At 44.9% G+C, this 20,099-nt stretch overlaps 1 protein-coding gene and 1 long non-coding RNA gene across 3 annotated transcripts in view; one reads left to right on the top strand and one right to left on the bottom strand.

Moving 5' to 3' along the window:
• Positions 1-1,066: 1,066 nt before the first annotated feature.
• LOC138513442 (uncharacterized) lies at positions 1,067-15,933 on the bottom strand. Its single transcript, XR_011281758.1, has 4 exons — positions 15,866-15,933; positions 7,118-7,210; positions 4,748-4,952; positions 1,067-4,263 (listed from the first exon to the last, which is right to left on the bottom strand). It is a non-coding gene; the product is annotated as an uncharacterized lncRNA (long non-coding RNA).
• Positions 15,934-16,018: 85 nt separating this feature from the next.
• PARP11 (poly(ADP-ribose) polymerase family member 11) overlaps positions 16,019-20,099 on the top strand; it is a 331,373-nt gene continuing 327,292 nt past the window's right edge. The window contains exons 1-2 of one of the 2 annotated variants that reach the window (XM_069628296.1): positions 16,019-16,148; positions 16,251-16,347. The gene's annotated coding sequence lies outside the window, so the exon portion shown is untranslated. The remainder of the gene's footprint in view (positions 16,149-16,250; positions 16,348-20,099) is intronic. The other variant, XM_069628297.1, reaches the window with a different exon arrangement.

The raw sequence follows: 20,099 nt of genomic DNA, 5'->3' as shown, positions 1-20,099 counted from the left end.
GATTTGACAGGCAGACATAGTGACACCAGCCAGTCAGTGCACCAGAGATTCTAGTATAGCGGACTGTGGTAGAACCAACATTACATTTTCTCCCCTGTTGCTCCCAGCCACTGAAGGTGCTTGGGCCGTCCAGAGTACTGCCCCACACTCTGCAATGCCCCATTATGCTAGGATATTGAGTCATTGCACACAATCTGCCATTTTCACACTTTCTAGGACCTTCAGGTTCTGCAAGAAGTGGGCGTTTCAAACTCAAAGGAGAGAGCAGTTAACTGATTGTAACATTGATGCTGCACTAGAATATTCTTATTACAATGAGTAATGAAGTTAGATGCCCCTACACAAGTAAGTTTTCTTGATAAAGTGGAGTGATGTGCTGTTACTATGTGCCCAGACGGGATGTGCCGTTTGCATGTGGAGTGAAGGACTCTGCACAAGCCAGACAACTTTGATCTACAACGCTTTTGGTCTATGGGTCTGATTTTACGTATGCATTGGTTGTATGTGTTGGAAAGGTTTTACTCTCTTGCATAGGAGAAAACTCATTTTTACTCTCTTGAAATTGCATTTACTCTCCAATTTGAAAAATCATGCGAAAAAAATACTCCCACCTCAAAATATTATCTGGAGCACTAAGTAGTGGTTTTTACAAGAAGCAAAAAAAAAAAAATAAAAAAATAAAAAAAGGAGGAACAGATTACTCCTTCACGACTAGGGTGGCTGGATGACTCCATGTCATCCGGGCACCACATTTCCTGTATTTTTTGTGTACAATTTGCCAAAAATCATCGTAGTCCCACTGGATCAATGGAAACAAATAATACAATGGAAACAAATTATACATCAGCCAAACAGCATTTTGCTTAAATTAAACCCAGGGCAGGAAAGTGATATTCAGAAGGCATGGAGTCACTGGGTCTGACATGGAGTAAGTCATACGCGCCCTTCTTTTAAGGACAGATTCTCCAGATGAATTTTTTTGACAAAGAGGTGATGCTGGTTTTCATAGATTTTGACATCTCCCTCTTAATGGAAGCCAAAGGACAAAAGGAGTTCTCGCACGGACTCAAAATCTCCAAATTGTGGATACATCATTTTGGCACTTTATTATTTGCAAGGATGCAGGATTCTTCAAATGGCACTGTGGATGACTGTTAAACATAACATGCAACAAATGTGGAGCTATGACCACATCACAACCCAATGCTACTTATCTGAAACACACATGAAAGCAAGGCCCAATCCATTCATAAGAGGATAGTCCACTCCCAGTTTCCGCTTTGCATTCTGGGACTTGTCCTGGATAGCACCAGTAGAACCCCAGAACTACAAGTCCCACTATGCACAACACCAGTACTGGACGAGGTTCTCCAAATTAGAATGGGGCAGGCATAGTTCTAAACAGATTGACTTTCCAAAGCAGGTGAAATCCTTTACCGTGGCAACGGATGAGGCAATCCAGTCCTGGGTTTGTTTGGAATTCTGGGATTTTTAGTTTTCACTAAAATGCGAAAGGGAATAAAAAAAAAACTACAAGTCCCAGAATCCAAAGGAGGGAAAAATTGTCTAGGTGGCTTTCAGTGCAAGCAAGGCCATTTAAGCATAGGGAAGTCAGTGGTATGTTGGGAGAGTGGCAATATGGCTAAGGCGGGTGACACCTTCCAAAGGGGGATGGATGAGCTGAAGGTATGGCCACACCCCTTAGTTCACAATTCCATGCTGCATGCTTTCCACCGTTTGGTTTTCACCATAAGGATACCATTGCAATAGCTTAAACAAAACGTTCAATACCACAGAATAAAACTGTGCAACTAATCTTAAAATCAATGTGCATCCCCACTCTGATGAAGAGCAGCGCCCTACAGATACAATTCCGGTAGGGCCTGGTAGGAAAACGTAGGGACCAGGTTGGCCCTGATGGAGCAGGCGCACTAAGGCTGGTCAATGCTGGCGCGCTCAGCGCACGAAAGAGCTGCTTCCTTTGATAGCTGCCAGCGCAGAATTGACAGATTTGGGAAAATCTTCAAATCCCTAAGTAAACAGTGAGCGGTCAGCACAGGCAGTGACGACAGATATAAACCTGGACCCGCAACCCTGAGCCCTGCTGGCACGCCGGCCACTGGCTGTGAACCTGTTAGTGTGTGGGCAGAGACCTTCCGTATAAAGGGAGCAAGGGGAATTGACCATTCTAGCGATACCTACGGGGTACCCAAATGGGGGAAGTTAGAATTCTGCCACGTCCTGCGGATGCAGCTGGTGGTAGATTAATTTGAGGTTGAAGAGGGTGACGTACTTTATTACCCGAGAGGGCATCAATAGCTTTAAGGCTGGTCATCATCAAGAATTGACAGAAAGCAGAGCTTGTCATAATTCAAACAATAACAGTTTCAAGCTTTAAAAAGAATTGGAAAAGCAAGTGGTTCCAGCTTTTGTATTTTATATGCATGGATTTATGCTGGCCCCAAAAAGAACTGGTCCAGCTCAGAAAGCATGCAAGGTGAAGGGCCGGTCATCAAGTGGCTATAATTACATTAAATTCTAACATTTTTCATCAACGCTCAAGCCTGCAGCTTACAAGGTCTGTTATGGAGGCCCATAAACTGCTTGCGATCCCGAATCATCCCAAGTCAAAAAGGACGAGCTCTTGCAATCATTCTGGAGTCATCCTGTGACTCCATCCTAGAGTCATTCATGGCTAGTTCAGGGAGATCATCCGAAATCAAGTATGTGTATAGGCCGAAATATTTAAATGAGATGACGCTAGAGTTATCACAGAAACTACTCCAGGATGAGTTCGGATTACTTCCAGTGATGATCTTGTATTACTCCAGTATGACTCTCATGACAACTTCAGGATGGGTGGGGATTAATCCAGGATGACCCCATGACAACTTTAGGATAGGTTTGGAATTGTGGATGATTATTGCAGACAACTTCAGGAGGAGTTATTTCATGATGCTTCCAAAAGATTTAGGAAAAGGGTTTTAATTACCCCAGAATGTATCCCTTGTGTGCAAGACGGGTGGTATTATAGGGCGAGTCTAGTTAGACTTATGGATAGTGTACAGGAAAACCAGCCGTAACTTTCCATATTTGCCTTCTATGCTAGAGCACTCAAATATAAGTTTGGCAATTTAGTATACAAAACTACAAACCCACCCCCACAAGGTCACAAACCAACTCCCTCATTTCATGTTCTCACTTCTAGCTATCATGGCATCACACCCAATAAACTCTGACTTTTACAAATCACTAAACTAAAATACTCACTTCCAAAGTCCTAAACAGAATTGTTAAAGGTCTTCCTACATGACAGACCGCCGACAGTCACTTCACCCAATATCAATAGGAGCAATTAGTTTGACCATTCAGCGCACCCAAGAAAACACTTGCGGACCCCACCAGAAATCAGACAATACCCAATAGCACAAAAATGTACCATTTACAAGTTGGCACCAACCTACAAATTCACCAGATCAACTGTATAGCTCTACACACAAGAGCACTTGCAGCTTCAGTTTCACACAGCAGCATGTGAGCTAAAATTACGTTTGACATTAGAAGCAGGGGCTGACGTAGCAACCAAACATGGTTGTGGGGATGTTCCAATTCCATTGTTTTTAAAGACCGTAATCTGAATGATTGCGCAGGTGTGTGGGAACATGTAGGTGTCACTTCACTGTCTAAACAGGCATGACCGTCATAGTGTAACAAGGGCACACTGTTAAAAAGACGTGGTCATCCAGTTGAGCTTGTCAAATTAGATCTGTCCGACAAAGTTTTTGTAGTGGACAATTGACTGTTACTTGATAGTCCAATATTTGGTAGTTGTTGCACAGTTACATCTTTGGGAACTGCAACATTACACAAGAGACAGCTGCCGATTTACTGCTGTGTCTTTCAATTGTCCAGGTGAAGTAACAGAAGAGGATTCTGAGGCAGGAATGAAGAACACGAGCCATCCCTTCCAAAAGACTTAGTTTTCCAGCTTTTAAGCATAACTGTGCACAGCCATTACTAAGTTTGGGAGGAGTCGGTTTCCACCCATCAGCTTTTACAATATAATTCTCTTTGTTTTCTTTTGTTTTTTTCACGGCGTCTTCTTGTAGATCACGCACATTCTCCAGCACTTCCCAGATTCCACCAGTGGCTGCTTTTCCACCACTGCCTTTCTTTTTAAAGCCTGCATTAGTCCCTCTGCATCACAATGGGTTTTAAGGATTTCATAAAACGTTTTCTGTGTCTTAATACACTGTTTCTTGGCTGTGGGTATGAAAAAGGCAAGTTAAAACTTCAAAATGTGAATATCAATACAGCAGTCTTTTAGCTTGAGCTGTACACTGGGGTGACTCCCCTGATGCTCAATCCCATCCGCCTCATTGGTTTCATTTTTGCTTATTCTTGTGCTCCTTGTCACTCCCTCCTGTCCCCCCATGACTCTGTCTAGCGGCACACATACTCTGACATGGAATACGGTGCCAGAGGGCTTTCAACCCATAGCGCTTTGAGATCATACCAATGGTAAAAGGCGCTCTACAAATGCCCAATAACACAAGAGAAATCATGTAGACCATCTATACTATAGAGAGTTACTCTAGAGGAAAGAGATGCTATAAATGAGTGGTGGGCAGTGTGCAGCACTCATCTGTTTGTGTGAAAAAAGGGGAATGCCTCCACGTAGGGATGTCAGATGTATCCTCCTACCACAAACATCAAATAGATGGACAAAAAAAAATGCATTGCTTACCTGCTGACTAGAAACGCACTACTGCTTTGAAATCCTTTTCTTCACGTATTTCTCTTCAACTTTCATCAATACCCTCTATCAGCCATTTACAATTAACTTCACCAGGAATTGCCAAAGGCACAAATTCACCATCCGTGCAAAAACGTAGAGAATTGTCAGAATCAAAGAAAAGCACATTAAAGAGTGCCATGATTTGAATTTATTCCTAAAAAGAAACAAAAAAAAGAAGAAGAAAAGAAAAGCAAACAAGTACATTTAATATGCTCCAAGTATTTGAGAAACTGGTCTGTACCCAAAACCATTAATTTATAGTGGGCTTGCTATGGATGTTCCTGCTTCATGTGTCCCTTTTGTGAGTGAAGAGTCTCATGGTGCTTGGCAACTTCCTCCAAGATTTTCATCCATTGTGGCTTCAACTAGTTCCATTTGCCTGCAGTGTTCTGGAGATGTAATACATTCTTAAGTGCAGAGCTCTTGTTCCTAAAATGCAGCAGTCATTGTGTGCGTGTCCTTTAAAAGACAAGCACCCGTTTCAGTTTCTTAATTGTAAATATCAACCTTAAAGAGACCCAGCATGTGGACAGCAAAATAAACAGGAAATTATAGGGACCGGAAATTGGAGGGTATGCAGGGACAGAACCCATGACCAAAGGGGGAACACAAAGTAAATATTGCACCTTAGCAGGCAGGCCTTTGCTAATATGAGTCAGGCACTATCCTCTAGAAGGGTCAGAATTATGTGAAGAGCCTACATAGAGAAACCTGACCAGGTCCAAAACCAGTGAGATGGGCCGCGCTGCCAACCCCCAAGAAACCCTCCTTTGTTGTACAGGATGTTGCCAATGTATTTGTTTAGAAGGAATGTCCACAAGACAGTACCAGGCGGCCCAGCCAAAGCAGGCCTCTGAACCCCACCCAGCCAACCACGAGTTATAGCCTTTATAACCGTCTTAGACCCATGACCCCTGAATTCCACGATAGTAGCCGACCCCAGACCACCGCCCATGAACTAAATGGCCATAAAAGATCTGAGAATATGGCTGTGCATTTCTAAGTTCACAGCGACAAGATATGTAATGCAAGGTGCAGGGAGGAATAAGTTACCGTCCAAAACGAGGGTGGAAACCTTGGGTGCAGACGATGCAATAAGGAATGAATGGAGTATGTGTGGGTCGGCGTGATCTAAGACTTTCATTGTGCCTGTCCCCGAGCCTCCCAGGCGCACAGTGTAATGGTAGGAATAACAATGTTTCAAAGGTAGAAGTAATTGCTAGTTTGACCTCAGTTCCCTGAAGGTGAGCCCAGCAGCACCCATGTGGACGAAGACATATAGATGAAGATAGATCAATGGCCCGACATCCCTTAGGGAGCAGACCCTATATGTGCAGTGCCTATCCAATAGGGACGATAGAATGTACGTCATGAGTGTCGTTGTTTGAAGTTATAACGTGCTGCCTGCGGTTCGGATCCTTTGAACGTTCTGAAACAGTAGAGTCCTTTGCTAATACTTATGTTGGATGGAAATAAAAACTTGCTATCCTTGAGTTTCTTGGACCTTTTTCCCTAGCAGGTTTTATTTTTTCTGGTGTGATCGATCAGGGGCGAGCCTTCTCCAAACAAAAATGTGCCCCTTGTCACCCTGCTTCAGAATTAAGCAATATTGAAGATGCTGCGAAAGTAGCACACACTTCCCACATGCCACACATCAACAATCCTCACGCAAGGGAAATCTATGCCAGCGGGCGTGTGTGCACTGGCATGCAGCTGCCTGGGCAACTTAATGAAAATTACAAGAATAGCGCCACTGTGCCCTTTATATACAATAGACACATCGTCACAGGGGCTACGCAACACTGCAATGTTCTTAAGCAGACGATCGAGTCAAATCTTGAGTAGTGCCAGCAAAAACCACACCTGGATACACACTGCACAGGGCCGATATAAACCTTCAGCACTTGTACTCAACCAATGGTACAAAGGGAAAATAAATTCTTAACTGCCTGCGTGACAGGTGGATAGGTTACACTTACGCTTGGAGCGGTACTGCTGCAATGAAAACAATCAGTCAAGGATACATAGGTCTACCCGACACTCCAAAATTAAGATTAGATGAGCAGGGGTTAAAACCAGCTCCTGGGTGTTCTGAATCAGCTAGTAAGCAGGACCTAAAGCTGGGAAACCAGGAGGGAGTACACAGTGCACTGTAAATGCAACTCCCACAAGAGACATGAACTTTCAGTACCCCCCAAAACTAGACATGAGAAAGGAACAGCCTCAAAAATAGGTTTGCAATCCCGAGTTGGGACTCCCAATTATACCTTTAAAATTGCCCCACCTTCACCCACAGCAAAATAAATAAGGCATCCTTACCTTCGGCAAGTCGTACTACAGATGTCAGGTTTTTTGATGGTGCCACTGCTGCTGGGGACTTTGCTGTCCTAGATGGGATGATAAATTGTGTTCCTGCAATCGGAAAAAAGTACAATAAAAAATATTTTTATAGACCTACCAGATTAACCTGATCAATGTTAGCGCAGTACACTGTCAGTCGGCGCACATCCTCCTCCGCACACAAAAAGGACCTTGGGTGCAGAGTCCTAGTGGGATTTCTCCAAGGTTCCCTATAGGCCAGTCCGCCCCAGCTGACAGAGCAGTCGGAGCACAAACCTGAAAGCGTGCCTCATACTCAAGTCACAGAGACAAAACAAATTATAGAGCATCATCTTGTTATAGTTTACCCTTTCCATTCCCTGCCTAGAATAGTTGAGAAGTCCAGTCTGCTACAGATGTCCACAACCTTGTGGATCTCTCCCGTCCCTGCACACCGAATGTTTATTGTAAATACAACCAAAAAGTAATATGTTTTTTGTAGGTTCAAACCTTTATTATAAACGTAAATTTCAAAAGAATAGTATCAAACAATCTTGTGATGTATTTCATCAATCAATTTATAGTAAAAAGAACATTCTTTTCCAATCTTCATTATTATTCAAACAAAGTGCATTTCAAAATTGGTATTAGCTTTTGACTTATGTTTTGTTTCAACATGGTATGGATAAACAAATTCAAATCATTAATATCAGATAGTTTTTCATTCCTTTCAATAATACTTCTTATTGAACATCCAATATTAGATTATGTATCTCTACGCGTTTCGGAGTATTCTATCCCCTTCTTCAGGAGTTGTCTATCCTTTTTCATGTGCAGTTATCACATCTACAACAAATAAGTAAATAGAGTATTGTCACTCATCTGTTACATTTACATTTTCTTGTTTTATATCCGTCATTCATTTTCATCTCATAATTACCTGTGTTCTTTCTTATAGCAACCGTTTCTGTTATGCTAGTGAAATCGGCCTGTAAGGTTAAAAGAATAAATATAAGGATGAACCTACTATTATTTACACTTCCAGAAAGGTTCTTGTGATAAAGACCCATATGTGGATAATAAGAGTCATGGTGTAATACCAATCCTTATATTTATTCTTTTAACCTTACAGGCCGATTTCACTAGCATAACAGAAACGGTTGCTATAAGAAAGAACACAGGTAATTATGAGATGAAAATGAATGACAGATATAAAACAAGAAAATGTAAATGTAACAGATGAGTGACAATACTCTATTTACTTATTTGTTGTAGATGTGATAACTGCACATGAAAAAGGATAGACAACTCCTGAAGAAGGGGATAGAATACCCCGAAACGCGTAGAGATACATAATCTAATATTGGATGTTCAATAAGAAGTATTACTGAAAGGAATGAAAAACTATCTGATATTAATGATTTGAATTTGTTTATCCATACCATGTTGAAACAAAACATAAGTCAAAAGTTAATACCAATTTTGAAATGCACTTTGTTTGAATAATAATGAAGATTGGAAAAGAATGTTCTTTTTATTATAAATTGATTGATGAAATACATCACAAGATTGTTTGATACTATTCTTTTGAAATTTACGTTTATAATAAGGTTTGAACCTACAAAAAACATATTACTTTTTGGTTGTATTTACAATAAACATTGGGTGTGCAGGGGACGAGAGATCCACAAGGTTGTCTGTTGTATTGTATCATAGTACCACAACCCAGTGCCAGGGTTGTTTTTGTCTCCCCCGCACCCCATTACAGTACATATAGAAAATGTAAAGACAAAGTCATTGAATGCATTGGGAGTGCACTAGGACTATCTAGATTTGGTTTTTAAGTCCAGTCTGCTAGCATTCCAATCATTCATCTACATATCTCACAGGGAATCCGCATGGTAGTGCTTAACCCACCAAGCTAACTTTCGGAAACATCGAGTAATAGCCATTTAGCTTTTACTGCAGTTAGGTGAGGAGCAGCGGACTCTGCCGCAGCTGACATGCCAGACACGAGAGCCCCTGGCTTCTCTGCAACATACGGTGCCCCATGCAGGCAAAGGCCTGGCACCCACAGCAGGAAGAAATACATGAATTTCACTTTCGATCAGTTTTATAGCAGTGGTACACCCAAAGTACCATTGGAAATGCAGTGATTTTTAGTACATCAAGGGATGCATAGACTCGCTCTATAGTAGATGGCTACCGGGGCAGCTCAGCAGGTCGACAAACCGTTGCTGAGATGTTATACATGCAAAACTTGTTAATCAAATGACTTTTTGCAATTACTTATAAAGAAGGAAGTGCTATAAAATGTGTTTGGCTAGAAGATGGGTTGGGCTAGGAGTTGGGGTATTTCTGCCTCTGTAATGAAAAGCAAAAGTGGGCACCCATGAAGCCACAGTTTAATTTCCTTAACTGTTGTCAGCACAACAGAAGCATTTATTTGTGATTAACATTTTTATAAATATAACCTGTGATAAAACACAAAGAAAGTGGCACACAAATTACAGAGTATTGGTGTGGTACTACAACAAAAAAATTAAAAACAAACAAACTATTGAATGCAAGTTTCAGAAGCATTTTAAAGTTTGGAAATAACTTCTATTAACGTGTAAAATGCACATTTGAACAACAATAATGTGCCCAGCATGTAGAATGTCTGCTTTCAACAGTGATGCCCCACCCCATGATGTTCATGGCCCATTGATTCCCGTGATGTCTGTTTCAGGACAGAAGAAAACTGGATGGGCAAACAAAGCCAGGAAATGCACGAGTGGCAGCTGGGGAAAGGAGACAGTGAGGATTAAGTCACCGAGCCCTCAGCAAAGCTGGGGACTTGGCAAAGCATGGTCACGGCAAAGGCAAGCAGAGAACTGGCCAGACATCTCATGCCGGATCTCAAACCTGGCTAGAGCCGGTCCATGAGCCAGAGGGGTAACGAGGCAAAAGGGCAGCCAAAGCAGGGGGACCAGTGTTGTACGATATCCAGCTCCCCCACGGCAGATTGCTGGAAGCCAGCAATCTAACGTGGGGATCCCGGATATCATACAACACCAGCAATGCGTGCTTCCGTCCCAGCCAGCCTCCACTCCCCTATGGGTGGGGGGGACAGAGGAAGAGGAGAACAGGGGGAGCGGGAAAGGCCTGAAACGCTTGCTTCTATGCGCCCTCTCCACCCGTGGTGTGGGTGAGCCGAGATGCGGCACCTCTTACCGGGCAGAAAGACGTTGGCAACACCAACAGGAAGCAACGACGCAGCCTGGATGCGTGATCCAAATGAAGGAAAGCGCGTGTCCAGGCTGCATTTACTTCCCCGTTTCTCTTTCTCACAGTCATTGAAGACCTCTGCCTGTAGTATGGCTAGTTTTAAGGAGAAAAATGTTGGTGGCATGAACATACAGGCAACTTGTCAGTGAGAAAACACAGGGTAAATTAAGGAACTCTGTCCTATACAGAAAGAGAGAAGAAGTAGTGCCGGCAGGGGGTGAGAATCAAGAAAGACATCTTGTGGTACGGACAGACTCGAGCCGGTCAAGCTCAATGCACTGCCTGGCAGCAGTGAATGGTAAAGTTAAGCACATCTCCCTGCAATGCTTACCTGCCTAGTCTCCGGGATTTAATGCTCTTCTCTGGTGAAGAGCATGGATTCTCCAGGTTTTCTGTCAATACAAGAAATTTCGCCTATGTCGCCATATGATTGGCTGCTATAGTTTTTTCTGTAGCCAATCACATTGAGGCATAAACTGAGGCTCGGAATGCAAATACCTGGCATCCTGTGGTAAACCTCCATCCAGCGCCCTCACCTCTTTGATGCTCAGAGCTTCACAGGGTGATGGGTGGGTGTCACAGCCTCGCCTTCCTAGAATGAGAGCTCCTCTTCCCACACAAGCTCTGTGGGCCATGTAGAATCAAAGCATGTCATGACAGTGTCCGCAACCAATGCCTCCTTCACCCCATGAAAAGTATCCTCTTCCACCAACCCCCACCGCCATTCCTGACCCTCCCCCCCTTTGTGAGCAACCGTTGGGGTTCAGCGATAGTGGGCGAATTGGGGACAAACCATCCACAAAAGTTTACCATCCCAAAAAAACTTTGCACTGCAGTGGGTGATTCGGGAGGAGGCGGGGGGGGTGCCCTCCTTTCTTGGTTCCGGGGACAACCCACCATCATAAAAAACAAACCCAAAAAAAGTCCACCTTTGTCTGCATGATCTTACATTTACACCTATTAAGCGTCAACCCATGACTGTCCAGGCGCGCAAAAAACGCTGCCAGCCACAGAAGATGTTCCTTGTAGGTTCCAGAGAAAACAAGCACATCATCACTAACATTCAGAACACCAGGGAGCCCTGCCAATACACCCCCGATTGTGTCTGAAAAAACTCAGCAGCAGTAGATGAGACAGTTTAAACCTAAACAACCCCACATGGGACAAAAACAAAAAAGTCATAATGATCTTGAGTCCACATGCAGAGGCACCTGATGATAACCCGCCCTCAGATCAAGAGTAGAAAAGACAGCAGACCCCTGAAGATCATCATGAATATCATCAAGAGTCGGTGTGGGATGCCACTCACGGCCAATAGCCCGATTCGGAAGCCGCATATCAACACAAAGCCGCACCTCATACGGGGCCTTAGGTTTGGCCAATTGGCCACAACCACATTCGGGGACACCCATGGCATGGGACCCTGCATCTGTTCAATAAGGTAATCCTTCTCAAGCTTCTCCAACTCTAGCTCCACTTTATGCCACAAATGCAAAGGAATATGGCGATATCGCAAAGCCACAGGCTGCGCAGATGGATCAATATGAAGCTTACCTCCTGGTCCTTCAAACACCCCACCAAACAAATGGGCGTATTCCCCCAGAAAGCCCTCTGCGTCTCCCACATACACCTGAAACACAAAACAGACCAGGCCAAGACACTCAGCAGTAGTACAACTCAACAAATTATCCTTTGAAACAGGAGCGACATAGAAGGTAGTGTCCACCGAGCCATTCTTGTGCCCCACCGAGGCGCGAAAAGCCCCATCCAAGGGTAAAAGGTGACACGCCCCCATACGTAAAAATCCAAATCCTGGGACAAGGCAGAAGAGGTCGAGGCAGAAGCATATCAAATTGTGTCATCGGCATCACATTCACTGACGCCCCGTTGTCAATAAACACTAGCACTAAGACCCTCAACACTGACACCACACAATGAGATTTACGACCAGTACTCACGTCATCCACGCTTATTGCAAACATGAAGAAAACATCTCCTTCATCCACTGCACCCCCAAACATTGAAGGCGGCAGCCCCTGACCCTCAACCACTGCAGCAAAATCCCTCCGTTGAGGTCTGGATGAAACAAACGGGGCAGTGTCAACCAACTGATCTGTCCACTGAGCCCGGCGCATCCGTGCAAAACGATTCAGCTTCCCACACCCGCTACAGCTCGGGCTAGTTGTTGAACATACCCGATCATGAGGCAGCAAACCACCAAAAATTGTCACAAACCTTCACCTCTGCCAGCCGACCGCCATGACCCCCGCAATCCTCTCGAAGGCTGGCCTGGCTGCCTGGGCAATCCTCCAGCTGACAAAGCATGAACCAACACAACCCGTACGGCTTTGGAGGCTTTATCCATTTGCACAGCACGAGAGGAGGATAACTCCTGCGACCTCCCCAACTCCAGAATACACTGCAACAAAACGTCTGGCTCTGGCAGAATCTGCCTCTGTAATGCAGAAGGTGCACAGTGCTGGATAATCTGGGATGTATCTCCTCTGGTTCATCGCCAAGATGCCACCAAACGCTGCAACCGTTCATAGGCATCCAACGACTGCCGGATCCTGATGAGCCTGCCGGAGCCGAAAGCGCTCATAGTCCTTATTCACCATGGGCAGAAAATACACCTGAAGTGCCAATTTTGCCCCTGCAAAGGACCCATCACTAGACACCAGAGACTTACAGACCGGATGAACATCACTACCTGCATAGAAGAGAAATATCGCCCTCATCTTCTGATCATCATTCTCACCAGACGTGGCAAAGAACATCACCAAACGCTTGACTCATAAGTCCCAGAATCACTGGTGCACCCAAGATATCAAGTTCAAGAAAAAGAGCCCCCAAAAAAACTCCTGGGCAGCCCTCCACCCTTCCCGAACTCCTTGCGACATCCTGGCTTGCTCCTCCCTAGCACCAGCGCCGGCCACATCATCCTCCCATTCTTCTGCCATCAGGGATTTCAGCCTGCACTCCTCACAGCGTGTCCTACCTCAAACCCACCATGACCCCAGCAGCCACACAAGCACCCCCCATGGAGCGCAAGCAACAAAGGTGATGGCACGAGCACCCATCACAGGGCGCAAGCCAAACTCTGCAAGTCAATGGGTAGGTGCAGAACAGCTGCAGGCCGTCAGCCACAAAACCTGAGTTTCCAAGGCGAGCGCAATGTCCTGTCAACAAATAACATGGACTGCGCCAACCAAACGGGGCTCCTACCCCTTTGTCGACAGTTGTAATGCTCAATAATGACTTGCACCACCGTCAGTAGATCGTGGGGAGGGATTGGGTGACGTAATTCTCTGGGTTTTTGTTTCTCGAATGTAGGCAGGTATGCTACAATGTTCAAACAAGAACCCCTCACCTCGTAAAAGCAGTGAAGTTACAGAAATCATGGCAAGGGGACTTAATGTCATAGCGCTCCAGCACCCGCTGCCCTTGGTCCAGAGCCCCTGCTTGCTACCACACTCGTCCCCCACTCCAGTGGCGGTATATACACAGGGCTTTAAGTGGGGTAAGAAATCGAGGGGGGGCCCTCATTTGGGGGCGTGGCTTGTGGGAGGGGCGTGGCCTAAAAAGTACGCAAATCGTAGGGTATACACACAAATATATATAAATGTTATATATTTGTGTGCGTACCTTACTATGGTTTGTGTACTATGCAAGCCATCTTTTCTAAACAGAGATAAGTAACATATTTCTACGTTTATAAAAGATGGCTTGCAAAGTACACAAACCATAGTAAGGTACGCACACAAATATATAACATTTATATACATTTGTGTGCATACCCTACGGTTTGCCCAGTTTTCAGGCCATCTTTTTTTTTTAAAGATTTCGGGTTTATAAAAGATGGCTTTGAAAGTACACAATTCAAGCCATCTTTTATAAAGCTTTGACTACGGACAAAATTGTCCGTCGGCAAAGCTTTATAAAAGATGGCTTGAAATGTGTACTTTCCAAACCATCTTTTATAAACGTCGAGGAATCCCCAGGTTCGCCGAGGGTTAAAGACGCCTCGGCGACCTGGGGAAACAAAGGGACAGTAACTGCCTCTGGTGACCTCTCGCACGAGGGGTCACCAAAGGCAGTTACTATGACTGACGGAAGTGGCAGCCAGTCACAGCGTCGCTGTGGCTGGCTGCCACTTCTGTCAGCTCGCCTGACTTCATGGCAGGCGCATCTCCCGTCGCGGCTGCGGCCACGACGGGATAATGCATCCCGCCAATGGGCCCACTTTAAGCACTGTATATACATATATATCACCCCAGCGCAGGAGAGCTCGGCAGCCCCCATACCTGCCTAACCTCCAGATTTTTCCCAGAGACTCAGGAATTTTAACCATTTCTTCGGGTCTCCGGGAAGGACCCTGGAATCTGAGGAATTTTGATGGGGGAAAGCTTTCACGGATTGGTGTTTGTTTTTTTTGTTGGTTATGCTTGCAGGACTGTTCTGCAGTGGACTCCCTGCCCGAGTGTGGCATTGTCTCTGCAGCAATTACTGTAACGCTTTCAGCACATTGGCAAAAAGGATGCAGGTGAAGCAAAATAACGCGCGTTTATTTTGCTTCCCCTTTCACTCTTTTTTGCCGACTTTCAATGCGAACGCGCGTTTCGTTGTTTTTGCCCAAGTTAGGGTGGACTCAGCCCCATTGAACCACAGCCATCATGTTTGCAGGCTGGAAAACTCAACACTGCACTACATAACCTGATGAAAAACAACTAAGGTGAAATGTCCAATTTCGGTACTGCAAAATTCAGGGAAAACTATTGTATTGGTTCTTGGAGTGTACATGTGCACATTTTAACGTGTTTATTTTATGGACGGCGAATGCCTTTTGTCCTATAATTTGGGTGGTTGTGAAAAGGCAATTTAATGAAATGTGCATATTTCAATTGGAACTGCAAATTTCTGATATCACATTACAACAGAGTTTACCTTTTTAACATGTGAGCAAACATGCAGCTGTGGTAAAAAAAAAATGGGATCCACATGGGGCTTAATTTCCAACTGGGCGAGTTCATTGCTGTTCAAACAGTGAAAGCCGTGTTCGCAGATAAGGGTGAATAAATATGGTATACGCCACTGCCATTTGGAGATGGAAAACATGCAAGTACACTTAAGCAAACAATAAATCTGCCTTGCTGACAGCCGAATCAGCAAAAAAAACAACTGCCCTGAGATTCCCATGGCGAGCCCCGCACGCCCATAAATAACTTCTGTTTGGGGGCGGGGCTGGGGGCGTGCCGGGGCTAATACTCACCAACCAAGAAGACGAGCAAAGACCCGGGGGCGGGGCTGGGGGCGTGTCGGGGATAATACTCACCAACCAAGAAGACGAGCAAAGACCCGCTGTTGCTGCAACTAAAATCAAAATAGGAAAAACAAACCCACTGGCAACTAAATATACCTGGCGCTTCGAAACACCCAGATGTAGAAGCGCCTTATAAATGCACAATAACAAATAAATACCTGTCCGCGCACGGCATAAAATCCTCCTTCCTCCATGATTCTCTTCCTAAGCACGTAGACTTCCTACGTTGAAACGTCAAGACGACTTAACGGCATTTCAGAAATACGTGCAAACGTAACTAATAATTAAAAGGCATTTCAGAAAGTTTCGGCAAACTTTTAAACAAACACACAATGCTATTGGATCTCCTATGGACTTTAAATATGTGTTTCAATTGATAATGAAAGCACCATAAGGCCCCTCTTTACCAAACGCTCTTTTTCAGTTTCCAGGCAGCATCACGTGAGTGCATAATCCAGCTCCTGTAGTGAATTTTATATGTATTTCTTTTAGCATCCATTAACTTAGATCATTGTCACCCCTTTGTTGTTATATTGGTAACAGGATCCCATTTGCAACCTCTGGAAATGCACGTTGAAGAGACTGCAGCTGAAGCTGTAATTGGTTGTAGTGTCATTATCACACGTTGAAATTAAAAATTGTAAGTACGTCACTTTCTAAACATCTCGGTTTGAAATTACACAGAGCAGCCTTTCGTTGTTGTTGGTATTGTAGACACAGTAGCTGCTCCGAAGCTCATTTGCGGTACAGTTCAGGCTCCGGAAGGCTCGCAGACGCTGTAACTATTGCGCAGCTACTACGCAGACGTGGTCTGGTCTAAGTGACTATAGTGGCTGGAAATGGAAAAATGTATTGAAAAAACTGTCACCTCTTTGGAGGGTTGGAGCCAGTGGATGTGGCCTCCGGCCAGGTTGCACAACACAGTATCCCTTCATAGAACCCAATCTTAGCTATTTGCATACAAGTAAAGAACAATACAGGAACATCGTAATGTCCGCAATTTTAAATGTTAAACATAGTGATTCAGTTAGAAGCCCGTTTAAGTGAATAATGGTCTCTTCTGTTTTGATTGGTCCCAATATTCATTTTAATAAAGTGATGTTTGTAAATTGCAGGACATATATACTAGTTTGGACAGCTGCAATACTGCACGTGAAGATTTGGCAGATTCTGCCTTACTGCGCCAGCTAATGATCAGAGACATGTAGTGTCTCCAGTTCCAGTGCCTACTCTGAAATTATGATTCCCCACGGCTAAAGGCTGCAGATCTGGGTCTTACGACTCTTCTGTGGATAACTGCAGGCACAGTGTCTGTTCTAGGTCTAATGGCTGCAGGCACAGAAACAACATCCGATGAGTATCAGCAGACACTACCTTCTCTAGCGGATATGTTATGTTATTTTGCATTTATATAGCGCCTTATATAACATTTGTATGGTCTGAAGGCGCTGGTAGGTTGAACGCCCATGGGAACCGAAGTTCAAATCAGTAGAGAGAGTGGAGAGAGTCAAAGGTGTGTGTGAGCACTGGGTATGTGTGCAGCTGGTGCGGTCTTCGTGTATTAGCTGCTTCTTAGCGGTAGGTGTGGTGGTTGAGAGATCAGGAATATGTGTTCGTTCTGGCAGGATTTATCCAGACTGAATGTGTATTAGGCCTGAGGAGAACGCCTGGCTGGGGGTTGTGTAACCAGCAGTGTTTACTTAGAATGATGGGAAGTGTGCAGCGGATGTTGGTATGAGAACAGTTATACCGAATGGTGTCATAGTATATCTGTGTTCTAGTTGAGTGGTGGTGCAAAGGAGAGAGTAAGCATGGTGGTGTGATATGATGGGTTTTAAACTCTTTCAAACGTTCCATGTATTGCAAACCATACTGCATACGTCACACAATTCTATGCGCTCCAGTCCGTTCCATGCACTCCTATCCACGCCATGCATCCCGATCTGCTCCACACACTCCGGTCCGCTGGACTCACTCATGAACTTCAGTCTGCCCCGCGCATGCGCTCCTGTCTGCCCCGCGCATGCGCTCCTGTCTGCCCCGCGCATGCGCTCCTGTCTGCCCCACGCATGCACTCCTGTCTGCCTCATGCATGCACTCCTGTCTGTCACACGCCCTCCTGTCCGCCACACGCATTTAAATGCGCTCTATTTACTCCGTACTTTTCTGTGTATTCTTAGTTTTATGCACTCCGACCACCTATTTCGCCCGTAACATCTTCATACTTCATCCTTTCCATCCACCTATTTCACATGTTTCATCTACTTACGTCATGGGCCTTTACCATGAAAATGGTAAAGGTCCATCAAATCTGGCTGGAGCGAATGAGTGCAGACACAATACCTGCATGACTTTGATACAGTATGTACCTGTTCATCAGCTACATCTGACAATACCTGCACTGGGGTAAATAATTACAGACACATTACCAGATCTGGGATACCGATTCCATACACAGTACCTGCCCTCGAACTAATGACGTTAGATACAGTACCTGCTAATCCGTTACATATGACACAATACCTGAAGGATGGCAGGCACAGTACGTACTCTGGGACGATTCCAGTCACAGTATCTGCTCTGGATCTAATGGTATTTAACACAATACCTGCTCATGAGCAAATCTGGGGTTAATGACTGCAGAAACAGTAAAAACCGCATGCACCATTTCCTTCTTGTGGGTCCTTTCCCATTCCTTATTTCCCTCTGACACCTCGAACCACACTCTCTGAAATGAGCATACAGGGTAAAGAAGTGATCAGTAGGGATAAACCATTATGCCACGATTTTCAAAACATGTTTGGTGCAACTGATGGGATGCTCATTCACTTGCGCTAAAAAGGCTTTGAGCCATGCACAAAGGACATTTAAGTGGGTACATCCTAGTTGTGCACATTGAAGTGCTCTTTTACCACCAAATGCATAACTGCGGAGGGTAGAAAGGGGGTTCGGGGCATCTTCAAGTAAATCCTGATTCTCAAAAGAGTTGCACTTCTCAAAGCAGAGGGGAAAAGACATTTCTCTGTGCCTATTTGGAACAGGTGCAGGGGGATATAAAATGTATGGGAAGGTCACTTCTGATCCTCTCATGCAATGAGTGAGCGAATGCTGTATGTGAATAAGTGAGCGAATGTTGAGTCAAAAATGTGCGTGTGATTGTGCTGGACCAGGGAGCTGATTTTGACTGGTGTGGGCAGCACAGTAACAATGCACTTTTCTTTTTTTTTAAATGTATTTTATTGGCATTTTCAACGGTAAAAAGACATGTAACCCCCTCCCGTTCCCTTCGCGCCCCACATCTTTTCCCCTCCCCCCTCTCAATCCCAACACATGTAACCAAGAACACATCCAGTCCTGTCCCCCGACCCCGAGTCCATCTCTGCAGAGGGCTCCTGGTCACAAGTTTCTGTGAGTGGCCAGCTCTCTTGCCAGTTGGTGTACAGGTGATTGCACCATTTGAGAACCCCGCCCCCTAACCCCTACCATAGTCCTCGCCTCCGCTAGAAACTTCAGCCATATCTTCTCCCTGCTTCCTGTGAAGGCGCCCTCCCCAAGTGAAGCGATTACTCAACCAGCCATCTAATTTTCCTTGGGCACCATGCGGCCCACGAGTCCTGCTGCAGTTGATTCATGGCAATGTCCCCGTCGGAGAGAAACCATTGGTGAAGCCCTCCCTTACTTCTGGAAGACAGTAACCTCTGCGTAGCTACCCTGAGTCTCTTGTCGTTCGAAATAAATGAGCCTACATGTTTTTGAAGGGTCCCGGAGAAACCATGGGATACCCCCACGATCAGGGCAGTGAAATTGTACAGGATTTTTGGCAAAATCGCCATTTTAAGGGCATTTATCCCCCCCATCCAGGCTATTGATAAGGGCACCCATTCCGCCAGCAGCCGGTACAGCTTTTCTGCTAAAGGCGGGCAGCTTACACAGTAAAGAGCACCCAGAGACCCAGTAATCTGGAACCCCAAATATCTAATGCCAGTTTCTGCCCATCTATATGGTACTATACCCCGCAATTCCTGAACCTATTCTGAGGGGGCAGTAGAGTTTGCGAACTCTGACTTGTGGGCATTTATTTTTGTGTACGAGCGCGATACAAATAAAATATCATATCACCCCCTGAAGAGAAGCAGTTCCTGCAAGATCCCTGGGAATGAGGTTTCTGGTTCTGTGATCAAGAGGAGCATATCATCAGCAAACACTGCAACTCTATGCTTGTCTCCCCCAAAGGGAATCCTACTGATATCCAGGGAGGCCCTAATGCTGGCACAAAGCGGCTCTAGGTGGATGGTGTATAAGAGTGGGGAGAACGGGCAAACCCTGCTTAGTGCTTTGTGAGACTTTGATCCTTTTAGGCATCCAACTCTAGTATAAGTGCCGGGGTTCTAG

This window comes from Ambystoma mexicanum, chromosome 12, assembly GCF_040938575.1.
Source record: "Ambystoma mexicanum isolate Mex_15411 chromosome 12, UKY_AmexF1_1, whole genome shotgun sequence".
NCBI lineage: Eukaryota > Metazoa > Chordata > Amphibia > Caudata > Ambystomatidae > Ambystoma > Ambystoma mexicanum.
This window is presented reverse-complemented; position numbering and strand designations above follow the sequence as displayed.